The following is a 20,051-nucleotide window of genomic DNA, read 5'->3' on the forward strand; positions in this document are numbered from 1 at the left end:
TTGGAACAACATTTAGGCCATCCATTTGAACTTTTCAGTAGGGTTACAGAATTATCAAACAAAACCAAGGAATTTCTTGGATATCTGAAGTTGTATCTAATCTCAGCAAGCCATCTCAATCTGCTGCATGAGACATGCATGTAGATGGGATAGAATTCAAGGGCAACAGTAGAACTTTTAGGTAGACCTTTTGAAGAAAAAAACCCCACCACCAATAACAACAACAACCCCCCCCTAGAAACCCACTGAAAAAGATGTGACCAGAACTGATCGTTGGATGGTCACTCTATCTGTAACAAACTACACCACTTCTTCACAAATAAGTGAGCTCAAAAGTTTTTAAAAAAACCCAAATTCTTTTTACAATTATGCCTTTCCCAAAACACAGGTCATGCAATTATAATTTAACCATACACATGATCTGGAGTCCCCTCTACTTTCTCAGAGAGTTTTGTCTCATTTCTAACCAAAACCTACTGGATTGCATACAATCCAATCTTTCTTTCTATAGGCTTCTAGGAGCAAGTCCAGAAACAAATTCTCACATCCACCTACTCAAAGAAGAGTGACATTTACTCCTGTCCTTGGAAATAAGATGACTGGATGTTTTGAGATCAAAGCCTTGCTCACAGATTTCAGTATGTTGTAGTATTAGCCTTACATATCTTTGGTTTGATACTTTAACCACAACAAACCAGTCCTGTTTATGATCTTCCATGTGCTAAACCATGCTTCCTTGCATGAAGTCTATCATGTAAAGCCCAAGAGGTTCCAGCTCAAGTTGGGACCTCCCACCTTACAGGGTAGGATCCGTTTAGCATCAGTCCGCAATACTTGTCCCTGTCCTGCACATCTCTTCAGGGACAGAAATTCCTCTGCAAGCAGCCCAGAGAGAACCCTGAAGAGGAACAGCATACACGCGCACACAACCAAAGCACCATCCAAATACACAGCAGAGAGTACATAGCTTTGTGTGGGAATGCTTGTGTTGTATTTAGGTTAACCTGTGTTCACAGGCTGATAGGAGAAGTCTAGACAAATTGCAATTTCGACCAGTTTGGTAGGGAGCGTAGCCTCTAGGCACAAAGCGCAGTTCTGGTAAACATGTACCACTACCCTAGAGAGAAGTTCCACTGGATTCTCACATAAAAGTAAGAATGAGGGAATGGATTTTAGATGCTGTAAGCATTAATTTCTCTATATGGCATGCACTAGCAACAACACTGTCCTCTTTCTGACCTTCACAATGATTAAAATCAAAAAAGTTAAACTCCTACAATAATACAGCAGCTTTTACTTCATTATCTACACTTTCATTAATGCTATATTTACAATCATGTTGACAGGCCCAAAACCAGGTTCTGGGACCCTACCAGTGTTTTTTACAGAGAACACTAGCAGAACCTGACCTGAAGGAAGGAAAGGATTAGTTTGTTTGGGAGCTTTGTCTTGTTTTTAAGATCACATTCCCACTGGCTAAAGAGCGGGAGGGACTGTTAAAAGGCCACAGCACATTATTTAATTGCTTATTATGCAGATAACACACATTTCTACAGCAACCTTTACATTTCCTATAAACTTTTCACACTTGTACAGCAGCAAAACCATTACAGTACGAAAGTGACTTTAAACCGAAGCACAGGATAAACTGAACAGATTTTGTGAACAGATTTTGTTCAGTTTAGATTTGGATTTGACTTTGTCACAGATCTCCAAACAACAGGTCAGTAAGCAGACAGCATACTCCCTTTGACTGTGTACTCATTCCACCGCATGCTCAGCAGCTTTGAGCCTACTGAAACACATCTAAATAAAGCTATACTAGTACTAGTGAAGCTGTAGTTAAAAGTGCAGTTTTGAAGAAACTTCAGCCACCACAGTAAAACTACTGATTTATGAAGTTACTATTTGGAATTTCCGCTAAGAAATGTCATCAGTTCATGTGAAAAAAAGTGTGACATATTAGCTAGTGCCTCTGGGATATGCAGACAAGCTCTAACAAAACTGCAACATGATTAACATTTATGAGCTGTTTAAGTTAACGCTAAGAGTTCAGCTGCTGCTAGCAATAATGCCAATAGCTTGCTTCAGTCAGCAAATGGCCCATTATTTTACAACAAGGAGTAAAGAGCAGCTGTGTGCCATGTTTCTTGAAACTAAGCAAGAGGCAATATTTATTTACTTGGGAAAAGACCATTCAAGCATCCCATTTAAAGATTCTCCACTGAAGTGTGTCTCCATTTCAGGAGGGTTTATATACCAGGGTCTGTGTTTCAACTCTGCATAAGAACAATGCCTGTTTTTTCAAAACCGGAATAACATGCATAGTGAGGCATCATTAATGCATTGTTCATATAGCGCTACCAAGAAACACAGAGTAACTAGTCAGCTCTAAGGCTATTCCAAACAATTCAAGATTAACGTCACAGGAAAAGTAACACAGCGATGGCAAAAAACAAAAGGCAGTATTACATGCTGTGTTTAATCCAGCGTATTTGGTCTTTGGGATCAGGTTCAAAGAGATTAAATTAATAGCATCTCAGGAGAAAAGGAGGAAGGTTGCACACATGTACACACACAATACAAGCAGCTAGAATTTTGCCCATACGCTTTCCAAAACGCCGACAACTGCAGTCAAACAGCTCCCACAACTCCACATCCTGTTTACAGGAGACTCTGCCAAAACATTAATGCACACAGGGATGGAGCGGAGGTGGACAATGTCCAGCAGCATCTTTTAGATTTAGTGAATTTGTAATAGGTAATAACCAAAATATAGAAATATATAGTTGTGTGTCTTATCCTTTCCACCATATCAACTAATAAGTTCCTTTCTTTTCCAAACACATATGCAAAATGGAAAAAAAAAAGATAATTTTCCATCGACTTTTAAAAGTGCTTGCTTAGTGGATTTGACAGCTGTGTCTAATCAGCTTCACTGTACAATTGTTTCTCTTGATGAAATCCTCCAAATTTTGCGGTTGGGAAAAAGAGATCCTGCTATTTGAGGGTACTCACCTAAACACAATTTTACTTCTAATATAGCTAGCGATTTCAGTCCATTTAGGATGCAGGCATTGCCTTTCCCTTTTTCTCTTGAGGTGAGCAAGTTTAGCTTCCAGCAGTTTATCTTCCCTATTTATTTTTAAAAGGGGCAGAGGAAAAACCAACTAGCTTGTTACCCATTCTTTTTCCTCAAGTGCACCAATTTGAGACTTGACACACACTACTCCTCATCTCCCCACAGTAGACACCAGAACATATCCATTTGCCAGCAGTTCATTTTGGTAAATGTGTCCCTTAAAGTTTAAGTCCTCCTCCAGGAGGGCAGCTAGATCCAGGGGATACAGACACACTTCCCTCCCTCACGCAGTGGGCTGAATCCAGCCTTGCTACTTGCTTTCAAAGTGTCACAGCCGAAAATTGTCAAAATCTAGTCGCGAAAAATCTGAGTAAAGGACTTGCATCCCAGCAAATATTTCGAGACTTAGGGCCTCTTGAAGGAAAAAATCCAGACATGTGTTAGCTAATGTTTCACTTAAAGTTCAAACATACCTGACACTTGAAGCGAAACAGGTCGGAGTCTATGCACTGAACCTTTAGTAAGGGCTCACTAAACTTACGCAAACAGAAACTCATACTGTTTCCACGGCCTTGTATCTTTTGAAACCCATCAGCCCCCAGCAGTCTCAAAAATATGCTGCGGACGCTGCCTGTGTAACCCCACAGGGAAGGCAGCCCCCCCAAGACCCCCGTTCCCACCCTGCTGAAGGATCGGTTCCCTTTCCCCACGTCACCTCTGTGGTGATCCCACATACAAGCTGGAGGCAGAAAGGCAAGCAGACTACAAGCAGCAGCTGTAATGGGTTATCCCTTCTTCCTTCAGGCAGGGGAGCAGGAGCAGTTCTGCCAGCGCAGGGCTCTCCTCCAGGCTGGCACGGGGGCACAGCAGACCAAGGCCCACGCTTGGATTACCTCCTCCCACTAGTGACTCTGTTGGAAGGAGGGCAACCTTGATCTCCTTCGGTCTCTGAACGTAAGAAAGGCTATCGCTGCACTGCACTGACCACTGGAAGGTTTACATCAAAACCCTTCAAAGGCAGGCTGCAGAGAAAAGCCCATTTTTACTTTTTTTAAGCACGCAGAACTGAGGGAGATCCAGAGTTAGTCGTTCAGGGCCTCACAGAGAACCCATATGGGAGAAAGTTCACGAATGCCTGTCCTAAGCCATGGATGGATGGTCTAGTCATTAAAACATCTAGGCTTGTGTATCGAGTCATCCACACAATTCAGAAGAAGTCTGGGGAACTTCCCCAGGCCACCTCCTTGACATGCTACCCTCTACTTGCCTGTCATTTTTTGGAGCACTACACAAGGAGAGCCATCCCTTTCTCCCACCAGCCCTTCACTCACATCAAAATACAGTGATATTTTACAATCACCTGGTTAGCAACACTGATATAGGAGACGGCAGGAGCGCTGAAAACGGGCTATGCTTTTCTAAAGTTTTATGGCACTGTTACTGACTGAGAACAAAGACACCTCAGTGGCAAGCATGCAGGCTCTTGAATTCATCCAAGTTAATTTTCATTTGAGACAGAGGGAAAGTTCACTTCCTACTTCTTTTTCCTGACCATACTGAACATTTAAAGCAAAATGTTCTTTAAGTCAAACTGTACTAATTGCAAAATCATGCCCAGTAACTATACAGTTCGTTTTCTCTCATGTCTTCTCTCTGGAATAATGTTTATTATTCTGCCTGTGGTCTGCAGCTACATTTTGATCACAGTACAAACAGTGGTTAAGAAAAGTAAGAAGTAGACAAAGTCCTGAATGTTTATAAAGTATGACCACAAATCACACAGTCATCTCAGTATTTCTAAAAACCAGCGTTACAACTGACTAGAATTATCCCCAAGTTATTTAGCTCAAAGAGGTCAAAACTGAAGTCTCTAGAGGACTCCTGTGCTTTAAGGCTCCTTGCAGGTGCCTAGGGAGCTCTCTCTTGTGGTTTCAGACTTTGAATTCTGCCAGCATAAGCAGCTGTACTAACATTTGAACCAACAAGACTAAAACGTAACTATTTTTGCTGGGTCCTTTTTACCTAAATCAGTCCTCCATCCAGTTCATCACACAGCCATGCAGAAGCTTGCACCAGCACACTGAAGACGTAGAAATGAGCACCTAGGGGTAGCACCTGCTCAAGTAGCATATTCAGCAACAGTGTAAAAATCAGCCAGAGAATTCACTAGATAAGTTTCAACCTAATGCCCTCAAGGCACCCTAATAAGAGTCAGATGCCACCTGCTAAATGAAAGGGGAATTAATAATTCTTTATAAACCCAGTGTGAACACACACTATTTCAAGACAGTTATGTGGCCAAAAAAAGTTATGTACCACGAAAAGATGCTTTTCTCATTTAAACTGAACCAAGAGTGGGCCACTGTAGGCTTATTGTTATAGCAGTCAGAGCTTTTACGCATCAAGGGCTGCATACTGATAGTGACACATGAATGCCAAGTAAGAGATTATTTGCTCTTAATTTCTTATAAATCATGAACAGAATCAAGGTGTTAAATTTTATTTAGAAAGAAAATAGGCCAAATAAGATCCTGACAAATACATCCACAAGCACATAAAGTTTTGGAGACAATTATCCAAGATGACGACACTATCCTAGCATCTAGGTCAACTTATTCAATGAAATTAAAAGCATAATATTGCTCTGTAATTGTCTAAATTAATTTCCCACATTCATTCATGTTAGAACTTGGATGCTAGTATTCCTTATTTTCTCTTTCTGCATGCCCCCATTTTTGTACCTATAGCACCACTATATAGGCATGATATGCCAAAAGAATTTGGATAATGAATTAGAAGCGGGCTATACAATTATTAAATATTTTAAAAGCCTATGTCACAGACAGTGACCATCTAATATTGGTATACATATTGCAGCATGATTATTTCCAACTCCTCAGGACACTAGCAGGAGATGGTCAAACAACAGGTGAAACAAAATTGCCATACCTACATAGATTTGTAAACAGCAAATTATGTATCACAATTTGTTGTCAAAGAATGTTGCAGAGACCATAACATACCATGCAAAAAAATCTGTCAAAAGATAGATCCACCAGCTCCTGTTAAACATGAAGTATGTTCCATCAGAACTATCCTGAATTCCCTAAATCTCTCATTACTGGGAAAAAAAGAGTGCTACTCCATTTCTTGTACTTTTTCTTCAGAGCATCTGCTACCAGTCACTGTCAGAAAGAGGATCTAGAAAGATCAGCTTGCCAATCATGCAGCAACCACAGGCAGCTATTAAACAGGCTATTTGGGGAATGGAGAGTCTTTATTCTGTTCACGCAGCACCCTAGCGCAAAACACTCATTCTGCAGTCGGGGTACCTACACATCAGCATACCATAGTTCAATTTTTCCATAATGCCATGTTCTATTTAGTCCTTAGTAAGGTGACACATACTCACACACTTGTCGTCCTTGTAAATCTGTAACACGCTACTAGCATTGGAAAATTCCTATTCTTTCCACATCCTAGTATACCAGTTTTCTCTGGTTTTGAAGACTAGCATATTGATTTCATTGTAGAAGACTCACATTCTAGCACAGAAGCACTATCAGACAGTTGGAGCAGTACTTTGAAAAAACAAAGTGTTTTCTAAAAGACAGGTGACTTAGAGATTAAAAGCTTTGTTAATGCATACATATGCAGTAATTTGTTCATGATATGATAACACTTAATTGTAAACATAGTCACTAACATAATAAAACACATTCAGCACCAGTGCAGAGTACCCCAGCAGACTGAGTTTTTTCATGATAGCATAACAGGCTAACACTGTTCAGTCACTCAAACTCCCTGCAGCAAGGCACAGAGGCTGGGTGAGCGATGGCAGCTCAACCCCACTGACCTACGCATCCAAACAGAAGTTTCCAACATCCATTTTTTCCAGTGCTTTTACCTCTGCAGATTAAAAGCCCTAGACACAGATGTTTCATTGGTGTTATCCTGAGTAAACTTGGGGACACTGGTTCAACAGCTTGAAGCTTCAACTTACCCCATGTTGCAACCCTCTGAACCATGTCTTTGTGCAACTGAAGCATCTCACTTATCTATGAATTTCTTATCCTTCTGCTGTCTTTTACTCACTATGACTTAAAATCACCAATTTTCAGACAAACTGCAAGTTAACCCTCCCCTCAATTTAAACTGATTTTAACTTTTCAACTACAAAGTATATTTTTTCCTATTGATAACTATATATGTTGATCTACAACTAAACAAGAATACACTTTTTTAAACTAACTCAGCAGAAAGTCTGCATTACCCGCACTTACGCTGTTGCTGTTTCAGTAACATGTTCCTCTGATTTTTGAGGGTTTGTTTCTTAAACCAGTATCACTGGTGCATTTAATAACTTTTTAGAAAATCTACATGGAATTTTTAAACTAGCATAGTGTACAAGAGTCATACAAACTCTTAGATGTGCTGGTAATGTAAGACTATGTTCGCAAAACTTGAAACCAATTAAGTTATAACCTACTGTTAACATTGCTACTTTTAGATATCTCCAAATCCTTCAAGATTTCAGAACTAGTATAGCGTATCCTCATTTTCCTTTCCTGAGGGTAAAAAAAGAAAAAAGCTTTTTCACCTTAAGAGGTTCCTCCAGTGAAAGTGAACACATCATTAAACTAGTAAATTAAAGTGACATGGCCTGACTGTGCCGTTAAAAGAAGTTGGTACAGCAGGTATACAGATTTCAGTTCTTTAGCTAGTGAACTCTACTAATATAATTAATGCTAGAACTCAGTACTAGTATCAATGTGTATTGATTATATGTTGAATGTGTTGACTACTAGAGGAAATGCTAATTTAAGTGACAAAGATCACTAAGTAGAAGACTAACATTATAACACTTGTCAAACTGATTTTGATGAGGGAGTTGAGCAAACAAACTTATTTTAAGAGACACGATCTACAAACCAATTTAAAACTTAACAAACAAACAAACAAAAAAAACCCAACCAAACCCAAAACACCCCACTCCAGAAAACCCACAACCCAAACCCCACAACATGTTGCCTCGGTCACCACACCAGTGCTACCCTTTCCCTTTGCACAGCAGTCCAGGCTGTTCTCCTCCCTCTCCCGTGACACAGCTCAGCTCTCTGCCTGTCTCCTAGGCAGCCCTCTCACCATCTCCCAGTTTTCGTCAGTCTCCCTGGTACCGTTCAATCTATTCACATTTTCTTAGGATGACTTAATCCAAAAGATGAGAAAACCAGCGTTTGCTCCAGGCTTCCGGCTACTGGAGTTTTTATCAGTCTCTTTCTTTCTTCACTGAAGAAGAGAGGTAAGAGCATGCCATTCTGTAAGGAAAACTTCTTGTGCTAGCTTGTATTAGATTGCATACTTAAAAATAATGGCCAGTATTCCCAGATCCAATTATAAAGAAAAGCTCAGCTCTGAAGAGCTCCACAACCTTTAAAGAGAAACGACCCAGAAATTCTCACACACACAGAAAAAAGTCACCCTACTTGAGGTTGCAAGACTGTATTTGAATATAACCCAGTTTGCAACATCCTGCTGGCAGCTGCCACCTTCTGGATAATTTACCAGAAGTTCACATACACTTGTATTACAACTGGTCTGATCTGAAAGGATGCCTGAAGAACAAGGAGTCATGCCATTACTGAAGTACAATCTAGCACAGAGCACCATCAATGCAATATGCTCAAAAAGAAGCATATGCATTAAAAACCATCTCATTTGCATTTTCATGGTGCAGCACAAACAAAACCACTGCAGCATCTTTAGAAGTCCTAGCCTGCCCGTCCAGCTGTACTCAGTAATTACAACAGTTGTACTATCAGTTGAAAAATTTTGTAAACAGTTTTCTTATTAATTCCTGGATATTTATGTTATCCAAATGAAGGAAAAAGAATATTCAGTTAAACCTCCTGCAAACAGATCTCCAGAGATTTTTTTTATCATCTGTTAGATAAATACCTTCCTCTACAGCAAAAGGATTATCTGGTACCTGCCCCTGAAGAAGCTGTTACAGAAACCCTATCTTCCACAGAAAGCATAACTAAGGAAAATGCCATTGGAACTAAGGTGCACTACACATGACATTTTTCTCTTTCGATTTTTATGAAAATCCAAGGATCTTTAATTGTTATAAATGCAGCACTATCTTTTGGTCTTAGATGAACAGTATACAGTAGTTAACACACACACTTCTGAAATCTTGGGAATAATACTAAAAGTTAGAGCTGCTGGGGGCAGGGGGGGAGAAGCACAGAAAAGGAGGATAAAAGCTGATCACACCAAAGAGATACACATTCTTATTTGTAACACCATGCATTATAAAGACACACACATACTCCTTTAGCACATAAGAATTCCCAAAATTACTTGTAGAAAACTAGGTATAAAGTGGAAGACTGCATGATCACAGGTTGTGGCTTCTTGTCTCTTCCTGCTAAGTATCTCAGGAACCTTCCAATTTCCTTAACTCTCCCTTATGAGCTGCTGAGTTGTCACAGCAATATTAAGTGGTAACAAACCAGAAAAGTGTATCAGTCACATATTAGTATTGCTAAAAAACACTCACACAACACACATGGCAAGTAGTAAGTTTTCTCTTTATGCGTAAGCAGGGGGGATTGAGCACCCCACCCTGCCTTGCCTCTAGCTGAGAGCCCCTTAAACATCGTTCTTAATTCCACAGACTGCTTGAGATACATTCTTTCTGCTCAAGAAGAACAAGTGAATGCACTAGGTAACCCTTTTTCTGTGTTAAGACATGAATAAAACTAAGAATTATTCACTCTGAAGCTTAATAACACAGCTGAATACACTTCAGATCTAGGGAATGGGAGATCCAGCCAGTGTTAGCAACAACCCCTCAGTTCCCTTCAGTAGCATCCTTGAAATTAGGAAAGCATAAACTAAGACACCAGAAAACCTGAGAGCAAACACATTTTAAGTAATTCTCAAAGCTTTTAATGTAGATTTTTAAAATTTGTTTAAAATAACCTTCAGAAAATGGATGATGAACTACTTAATGTTGATTTGTTTTCTCCCCAGCTTCTCAGTTAAGGTGTATTTATTCTAGGCTTCAATTCCTGCAGTTGTTCAACATTTTCAAAAGAGAACAAAAAGGATACCTTGACCTTTAAGTGTTGCAGAGCGACAGACCTATTACACACTTTTCAAGTCATTTTAAACAGCAAACACGAACATAATATCAGCCTAATTATTGTTTTCTTAGCAACAATGGTATTAGGTCTCCCTTGTTTTTCCATAATCCGTGAAAGAATAAAGACTTTTTAATTGGCTTGGAGGGGAGAGAAGCACCAAAACAAGTCTAAGACTGAGAAATCTGCACAGAGAAAGCCTTATACAGCTCATCTATAGGTTCTGGATGAGCAGTGATTCCAGCTTGAGTGCTTCTGCTAATCAAGTAATAATGCAAAGCATTGAGCTCAGAAGAATAAAAACTCTTTGTGAAAGTCCATGTACTCCTCAGTGCCCACAACTCTATCTTGAAACTCACTGGCAGCTGATGCCAGAGATTAGAGGACTGGCATGAAGTACGCTGTATGACACATTGATTAACAAATCAACAGCCACATACAGCACTAGATTGAACATGCCTGCTTATTCTTATACAAATAAAACACAAACTACTACATCATCACTTCCCTGGTCAGAAACTGTGAAGAACCTATGTCAATGACTCCCCTCGGTTCTAGTTGTAGCTTGTACTTTAAGCCTAACCTTAACCTATGAAAAAAAATAAACCACAGTAATTCTTGATCTTCATTTCACTCTGGAATTACATGAACGCTTTACAAAGAACTCAAATCATCTTCTGATTCTCCAGGCTGTGGCTTTACTTCTGACAATTCAAAGTGTCCTGCTGGATGCCATGAAGCAACCAAGCCTTCACAGGACTTATTTAAATAAGAACTGTGATAACCTGAATAGTCTGAATGGTACAGATTCAGTATCAGCAGGAAGCATGCCTCATTCCTGGAAGCTTCTACAGACCTCAGAAGGGAAAAAAAAAAACCAAACCACAAAACCCAAACCACACACCCTAAGGGAAAAGCAGCTCAATGTGTGTGTAAGGAAATCTACATTCTTTAAAAAGAGCCAGGGAACGATGGAGAGAACTCCAGAGACACCTCTCCTCCAGAGCTGAAACTGCTCCCCTAGAAAGCTAGCAGGACCCACACTTCACCTCTCTCTTCTCAAGGCAGAAGTTTCCACACCAAGGTCAGCCCTATGAGCAGGAACCTCAGCAGGCGGCTACTAACTAGACCTCTTGGCTTTAACTGAAGACAACAGCAAGAGAGTAAGAAAGAAGTGACAATATGATCAAAACCCAACTGCTAATCACCACACAAGCCATTCTTGAAAAGGTCAGGAATGGAACAGAGACAGTAAAAATTAAATTTTAAAACTATTACTTCATATTTCTGGACCCAGAGGTACGGTGTAGGAGCAATAGCACAGCTGCTGCTATTCCCCCTGTATAGCAGAGAGTGCAAGGAGAACTGCTGGAGCAGTAACAGCTTCTGACAGAGTTTGTGGTCTACTCTATCAGCTTTTTTGCACTATACTACTTAAAATATTTCCAAGTCTGAATCAGGTACTTTGCCTTTTAATGACTCTGGTTACATATGGTCAAACCAAGATGAACAGCTTTTTTTTTTTTTTTTTTGCTTTTTTTTTTTTTTTAAATCAGGTAACTTGGCAGTAACTTCTCTTCATGTACGTCACTTTTTTGAATATGCTATGGTCTAGAGCTCACTTGTACAGAGCAGCCATAATGCAGATAACTGCAATACATGACAAGGTGAATTTCCAAATTCAGGCCTGATGTGAAAATAAGCCATGATATTTTGTCCAGTCATTTCTTGAAATGGGGCTGGGGGGGGGGGGGGGGCGGGGTGGAAATCAAACAGATTCCCTGGTTCAAAGTGTTCCTGACTCAAAAGGAAGCACAAAGCCAGAATTTTCTCTTCAGGAGCATCAAGCCAAAGTTAATGAAGTTGCATTTTGAATTTTCAAGCAACACACGCTCTTTGGGAAAGATAGTGACAACCAGCAACCAGTCACAGAACGTCAAAAATGTGAACTGCCATTCCCAGTCATTAAATATTACAAAAATCCTGAATGTATCAAGCAGTAGTATAGCACTGGAACTTCTTGCTTCCATAGGGGAAACATAACCCCCATTTTTAAAAAGGGGAAAAAAGGAAGACCTGGGGAACTACAGGCCAGTCTCACCTCTGTGCCTGGCAAGATCATTCAGCAGATCCTCCTCGAAACTATGCTAAGGCACATGGAAAATAAGAAGGTGATTGGTGACAGCCAACATGGCTTCACTAAGGGCAAATAATGCCTGATAAATTTGGGGGCCTTCTACAACGGGGTTACAGTGTTGGTGGATAAGGGAAGAGCAAAGCTTTTGACACTGTCCCGCATGACATCCTTGTCTCTAAATTGGAGAGACATGGATTTGACGGATGGACCACTCGGTGGATAAGGAATTGGCTGGACGGTCGCACTCAAATAGTTGCGGTCAACTGCTCGATGTCCGAGTGGAGAGCAGTGACGAGCGGCATTCCTCAGGGGTCGGTACTGAGACCGGCGCTGTTTAACATCTTTGTCAATAAAATGGACAGTGGGATTGAGTGCACCCTCAGCCAGTTTGCCGACAACACCAAGCTGTGTGGTGCGGTCGACACGCTGGAGGGAAGGGATGCCATCCAGAGGGACCTGGACAGGCTTGAGAGGTGGGCCTGTGCGAGCCTCATGAAGTTCAACAAGACCAAGTGCGAGGTCCTGCACATGGGTCAGGGCAATCCCAAGCACAAATACAGGCTGGGTGATGAGTGGGCTGAGAGCTGCCCTGAGGAGAAGGACATGGGGGTATTAGCGGATGAAAAACCAAGTATGACCCAGCAATGTGCGCTTGCAGCCCAAAAAGCCAATTGCATTCTGGGCTGCATCACAAGAAGCGTGACCAGCAGGTCGAGGGAGGTGATTCTGCTGCTCTACTCCACTCTGGTGAGACCCCACCTGCAGTACTGCCTTCAGCTCTGGGCGCCCCAAGGTAAGAAGGACATGGACCTGTTGGAGCAGGTCCAGAGGAGGGCCACGAAGGTGATTAAGGAGCTGGAGCACCTCTCCTATGAGGACAGGCTGAGAGAGTTGGGGTTGTTCAGCCTGGAGAAGAGAAGGCTCCGGGGAGACCTTACAGCAGCCTGCCAGTACCTAAAGGGGGCCTACAGGAAAGATGGGGAGGACTCTTTATCAGGGAGTGTAGTGATAGGACAAGTAGTAATGGCTTTAAACTCAAAGAGGGTAGATTTAGATTAGATATTAGGAAAAAATTCTTTACTGGGAGGGTGGTGAGCCCCTGGAACAGGTTGCCCAGAGAGGCTGTGGCTGCCCCATCCCTGGCAGTGTTCAAGGCCAGGCTGGATGGGGCTTTCAGCAACCTGGTCTAGTGGAAGGTGTCCCTGCCCATGGCAGGAGGGTTGGAACTAGATGATCTTTAAGGTCCCTTCCAACCCAAATCATTCTATGATTTATTAGAATATCACTGTAAAAGCCCCAACATGTTAATACACATGGCCTGAAAAATTGGCAAAAGAGTTTTCCTCTCAATACCTATACATTCTTTTTTTTATCTGATAACTTTTTTCAATACAAGCTCTACTTGCTACAAATGAGTGCAAATTTATAAAGTGAAATGTAATTTATGCTTGATCAGACAATTTTGAATCAAATTTCAGTGGAGTAAAGGATAAATCTCTTCACAAACATTTTATGGGAGAGCACTACAAATTCTAGTCTATATTTATTTTAAAAGCCATTTTGCTTAAGAGTTTGACTGGGTTTGTCTTACAAGTTTAGTTTAGAAGTTATTTGCAGGTTTACTTTCACAGAGTCTGGTCAGTTATACATGTTGATCAGGCAGCCAGGGAGGAGCACAGTTCTTCCTTGCTGAGCCTGTACTTCAAAACTTTTGCTAATGAGTTTACACAATTGCTTTTTAACAGGTAGCTGCAGTAGCAGATTTTTAAGAACAGGAATTGATAGTAAAAACGTTTTAGAAGGGACATTGCATATTTGTCCTTTACTGAAAGGAAACGTTTTGCTTAGAAAAGCACTAAGATATTTCAGAAAAAAATAAATAGATTTAATCTCTTTGCCTCTCCTCCCCTTGGGTTTACAGAATCAGATACACCGGTACTTACAGTACTGCACATTATTTCAGCTTCCAGCCAGGTATTAACCATCCAAAGAAGTATCCATTCATAAACAGAAACACATCAGATTTTCCAGGTGTGAACAAATACCACAAAGCCTGCAGTTTTTAAGATTTAGTCTGTAATCAAGTCTGATGACCACACTAGTTAGAGCTAGAGTTAGGAGGTAGTCAAAACAAAGGGAGAAAATATCCAACTGTTCATGGAGAAACAAGTCACCACCCATAAATAATTTTCTGAGGAAAAAGTCACAGATCACGTGGACCAGAACAATTTTGTTTTCTCCTTAAAACTCAAAAAGGCTTTCAATAGGGTTCTGCTGAGCTCTCTAAAGAAACTAAGCTGCCATCAGAAGTGTCTGTCCTCTAATGGATTAAGAATTGATTTTAAAAACTTGGAAGCAAAAGAAGGAACAAGGGAAGTCAACCATGGGAGCACCACATGATTCTCTGCTATCAGACATAAGTCATTCTATTTACTAGTGATCTGAAAAAGAAAGTGAGGAGGAAGTAGACAAAAGTTACTACACCAAAGGACTTACCATTTAAGACTAGCACAGAAACCTGAAGGATCTCATGAGATTGAAGAGTGATAAAATAGTATGAAATATATTGTTGCTAAATGCCAAATGATGCAACCAAGGAAAAGCGACTTCTAAATGAGCACAATGATGCGCCAATCTACCTAGTAATTTTAAGGAATAAGCTCTCTGAGCTGTCATAAGTATCTCCTGTAACATCAGCTCAGTAATAAGTCACAGTCAAAAGCCAAATTAAATACAAGGAATCATTAGGAAAAAAGCACCAAACAACATCACTATAGAAGTCTACAGCACACCTGCATCCTGTACGCAGGACAACTCTGCTTTCCTCTCCCCACATGCAGAAAGAACTAGCAAGTACAGAAGGAATAACAAGAATTACCAAGTGTATCCTAAGCAACAAAACTGACCCACTGGGAAAAGGGTACTGTGGGTACACAAGTAGAATAGAAGAGACAAACAGGGAATATGTATATATTCACCTTTATATATGTGGGCTGGTTTTGGCTGGGATAGAGTTAGTTTTCATCATAATAGCTAGTATGGGGCTATGTTTTGGATTCATGCTGAGAACAGTGTTGATAACACAGGGATGTTTTCGTTACTGCTGAGCAGTGCTCACACAGAGCCAAGGCCTTTTCTGCTTCTCACCCCACCCCAGCAGCGAGCAGGCGGGGGGGCACAAGGAGTCGGGAGGGGACACAGCCAGGACAGCTGACCCCGACTGACCCAAGGGCTATTCCAGACCATAGGACGTCATGCTCAGCATATAGACCAGGGGGAAGGAGGTGGAAGGGGGGACGTTCGGAGTTATAGCATTTGTCTTCCCAAGTCACCGTTTTGCATGATGGAGCCCTGCTTTCCTGGGGATGGCTGAACACCTGCCTGCCCATGGGAAGTGGGGAATGAATTCCTTGTCTTGCTTTGTTTGCATGTGCAGCTTTTGCTTTACCTATGAAACTGTCTTTATCTCAACCCATGAGTTTTCTCACTTTTACCCTTCTGATTCTCTCCCCCATCCGACTGTGAGGGAGGTGAGCAAGCAGCTGCATGGTGCTTGGTTGCTGGCTGAGGTTAAACCATGACAATATGTTACATTATATATATTTTTATTTATATATAAAAATGTAACACTGTGCTTGGTTAAACTGTGAAACTCCTTCCTATCAAAGGTTGCAGATGACAGAATTTAAACAGTTTAAAAATAATCAGACAACTGACTATGGTGGAAGATGCAGTGTGAAGTGAGTAGCTCAAACACTATTAAGCACAAAATATACTGCCGAGGAAGTGGTTGGGCTAGACACTTCCTGGGCTGGAGAAGTCCACAGACTTAGGGACTGCTACCAGAAAGCATCCTAGGACGTATCACTATGTTCACCCTGATTTTACAGTCTTCCCCAGAGCATCTGCTGCTAGCCACCAACCACAGCAAGATAGTGGTCTAGATAATTTCATTCTGATCCAGCACAGCAGTTCCTGCACATGGCATTGGTCTAACCCGTTAGGAAGTTTCACACTTTTAGAAACGTAAAAGGAAGGGGAAAAGAACCATTACTATATACCACTGAGTCTGAGTGGTTTTGGACACTGGATTCCTTCCACATCTTTTTATTTTTATTTCCTATCCCTAGAGCTGGCTTTACTGTTTTTATAAACACACTTTTACAACTACAATTTGACAGAGCAATTATAAGCATAAGCAGCTATTTACCTAGCATTTGCTAAACACAAGAAAGTGAAAGAAATACACCATACAGAAAAGACAGTGCAAGTATATAAGGACTTTCATGTTTAAGTTAGATTAAAAAAAAAAGTTCTCCCACCATAACCTCATTAGAAGTCCTGAAGCCAGTTACCAGCAGTTAGCCAGGCAGCAGATACACAAACTGTGAAGTTTCACAGCTCTTTGCAGAAGTACATCAGGAAATTATGTTGAACTGCTGAGAAATATTCCCTAATTTTGATCAACAAAACCTATGACAAGCTAGTTTAATGGTACAAATCTCTGCATCAGCCAGGTAACCACACATATACTACATGAGCGGAATCACAGCTGCACCACTTTTATTTTCACACTATAGATACTACCTGAGGTTCCCAGAATTCACTGCTGTCTAGTGATGCTTTCAGTTACAAGCCTTTAAAAGGCATCATGAGCAAATCTATGGTGAAAAGCATGTGTCCAGCAATACCATGTATTATGATGGAGAACTGAGATACTGTCCGTAAGTAGGCTTTTCTAGACTCTTACAACTGAAAAATTTGAGGAAGACATTCGTTAGAACAAGATTGGTTTAATCTACTTGTAAAGTGGGAGTAGACAGCCATTTCTGTAGTATTACTTGAAGAACACTACACACACACACAAAACAAAAAGCAGCTATAACCCAGCTCCAAAGCTTCAGCATTCACAGAAGAGACTAACTTACCTACTGCTAATATCACTTGGAACAAGCTGTTTGCAAGCATACTATTTTTGGTTTGTTTACTTGTTATTATAAACAAAACTTAGCTTCTTGACACAGCAATATCTCAAATAACCACATCCAAGCACCTCAACCTCCTAATGTACTACAATATAAAAGCTGTAGTGGCAGCCAAAACTGAAATCTTAACCATTTGAAGAAAAAAAAGAAGCAACACTTCTACAGTCAGTAGGTTTCATGGCCTCATATTGCCTGATTAGGACTCTCTTTATGTTTTTCACACTAGTGCTGTCCCTTCTCATTAGCAAATGGCTTTCAACAGCAGAGAGAGTACAGTTTTAATCTAAAGAATGACTGAAGTCAATTTTGGAGAAGGGTAGCATCAGAATACACAGATGAGTTGCAGAGAATTACAGCTACTGCTACATGGGAAATGCGAAAAGTAAAAACCAAGAGAGGCTACATAAGCCCAGTTTGAGCAGCCTCCGGGAGGGTCCCTGTTTATCACCCAGTAGCAAACCTTATCACATCCAAGACTCCCACTAGGTGGAAAAAGGTCATCCTCAAACATTTTCTGCTTGTATCCTCTCAGCTGGACAATATCATCAGTAGTTCAAATCCACACATTTTCACTTTGCCTTGGGTAAGGTTTCTGGGAAGAAAATTAGTTAATCATGGATTTGTTCAGATTAAGAGTTCAACCCTACTTCTGCCACTAATTTAGGGCTAGATTTTACAGTAATGCTATACTTACGATAAAAGTAAATCACAGCCAAGTTACAAGAGCCTGTATCCCAGTGATCCCTCTGGTTAACTGCTAGAGTAAGCTTGCCCTCATTGTATTCTGCCCTCATAGGTATAAAATAGAGGAAGCAGGCTGCCATGGATTATAATAGACTATCCAAGTCTTCAGGATCCAAGGCATGGGGAAGACCCCACAATGGACCAAAAAGCCATGGAAAAGGAGTTCTGCTGTAATGGGAAGAATGGCAGAAGCACAGAGTACATCCTCCAACCAGCATCAGCAGGCATGAACAATCATCACATGCAGCCTGAGCAGGTTCAGAGAAAGACCGTATCTCCTTAGCAAGGGCAAACATCTCAGAGAAGTCAGTATCACAATGAAGAAGTATGAAGAAATTCTTCACTTTTTCTGGTGATGATCAAACATACAACAATAACAACCAGGAATTAGAGATAAGTCTCTAGAAAGACATTCACACAGCCAGCACACAAGCATCTGATCATCTTTATAAATCTGGTCATATCACAGAAATTTGAGAAAAGCCTAAATCAGTTCCTTGAGAAGAAAAACTACCAATCACAGCCCAGAGCCACAACTCTCAAGAACTGATTCAATGTGTTCCAACTTTTCATTTACAAGAAAATCCTGTAAAGAATTATCACAGAATTTCTCCAGCAAGGGAAGTCAGTATACAAGAATTTTGTTTTAACATTTAAAAGGCTGCAGTTAGCCCCATCAGCTAAATGGCACCTTGCACGAAGATGAGGTCTTTTCTTTGCCTTCCCACAATGCATCTATCCTGTGAAATAGCAACATTAAACCTTGCAAGTCAGGCATATTACCCTGAGTTGTAGGCTGTTCGCACAGTTCGTTTTTTGGTTTGGTGTTTTTTTGGTTGGGTTTTTGGGGGGGGGGGGGGGGGTGTTGGGTTTTTTGGGGGGGGGGTGGGGTGGTTTTATTTTTGTTTTTTTTTTTTTTTTTTACAGAAGAATCAGTCACTTCTAAACTAGGTCCACTGTGCTCAACCATTGCATTAGACATAAAGGAGACACCATACGTTATGTCTACAGACACTGTCTTGCAGAAGAGGAATTCAGAGGGCTGGTACTAACAATAAAGCTGAGATGACTGTAGTAACACTCTGCCTCACGAGAAAACACCATGGGTTTTCCCTGAGATAGGGCTACACAAGATTTCAAGAGCAAAGGTGGAAAAACTTTTGCTTGTAAGGGGAACATATTCTCTATGGTCATTGAATGACTAGGCTGCTATTGAAGCAATTAATGTTTGAAACTACAACAGAAATCTCATACCAATGTCAGGTGCCACAGCCTTTATATCCAAAGTCAACTTTCAGAATATATTAGCAAGTATGTTCCATTCCTGGAAAATCTGTAACTCATTCCTTAATTGTATTGTATTAGAGACTGATGCAAATAGACTTAGGAGGCTGATGTTTAGATCTCAGTAAAATCTGAATGCACTTGTAAAATATTTCTTACCTTTCTACAAATTAAGCTGAACGAGTTTGCCCCGTAGCCTTCCTAAGTAGTTGAGATCCTTGCCTTTGCAAAAGGTAGTTTACCGCATTAAGGTTTCACACTATCCAAGCTAATATGATTAAAGATTGTGGAAGCATCAAAAAAAGCAAGTAGGAAAAAAAAAAACCACACCACAAAAATACCACCCACCCACAAACCAAAAACCTAGTATGTTATCATGTCGTCTCTGAAAATCTATAGCTCCCTCTGAAAATCCTTGGCTTGATTATCACTGCCCTTTTGCACCCTATGGGAAGAAGCACAAGAAGAAACACAGCTGTCTTCCACTAGTAACGGTGTGAGGGTTTTTTGTTTGGAGCCAGAGATGTTAGTGTCTCACATTAGGAAAAGAATTTTTCAGACTCTACCCTTATATTCGCTCCAAGTTTCTCCACTCTGAGACAACTAAAAAGCTTTGTTTATTGTGATCTGCTCCAGTGCCAGACTCTGCATGGCCAGCACAGTGATAA

At 40.7% G+C, this 20,051-nt stretch overlaps 1 protein-coding gene across 8 annotated transcripts in view; it reads right to left on the reverse strand.

Annotated features, from left to right (window-relative positions):
• The window catches only part of CNOT4 (CCR4-NOT transcription complex subunit 4), an 85,423-nt gene that overhangs the window by 47,399 nt on the left and 17,973 nt on the right, over positions 1 to 20,051 (reverse strand). The gene's annotated exons all lie outside the window — the stretch shown is intronic.

This window comes from Harpia harpyja, chromosome 23, assembly GCF_026419915.1.
Source record: "Harpia harpyja isolate bHarHar1 chromosome 23, bHarHar1 primary haplotype, whole genome shotgun sequence".
NCBI lineage: Eukaryota > Metazoa > Chordata > Aves > Accipitriformes > Accipitridae > Harpia > Harpia harpyja.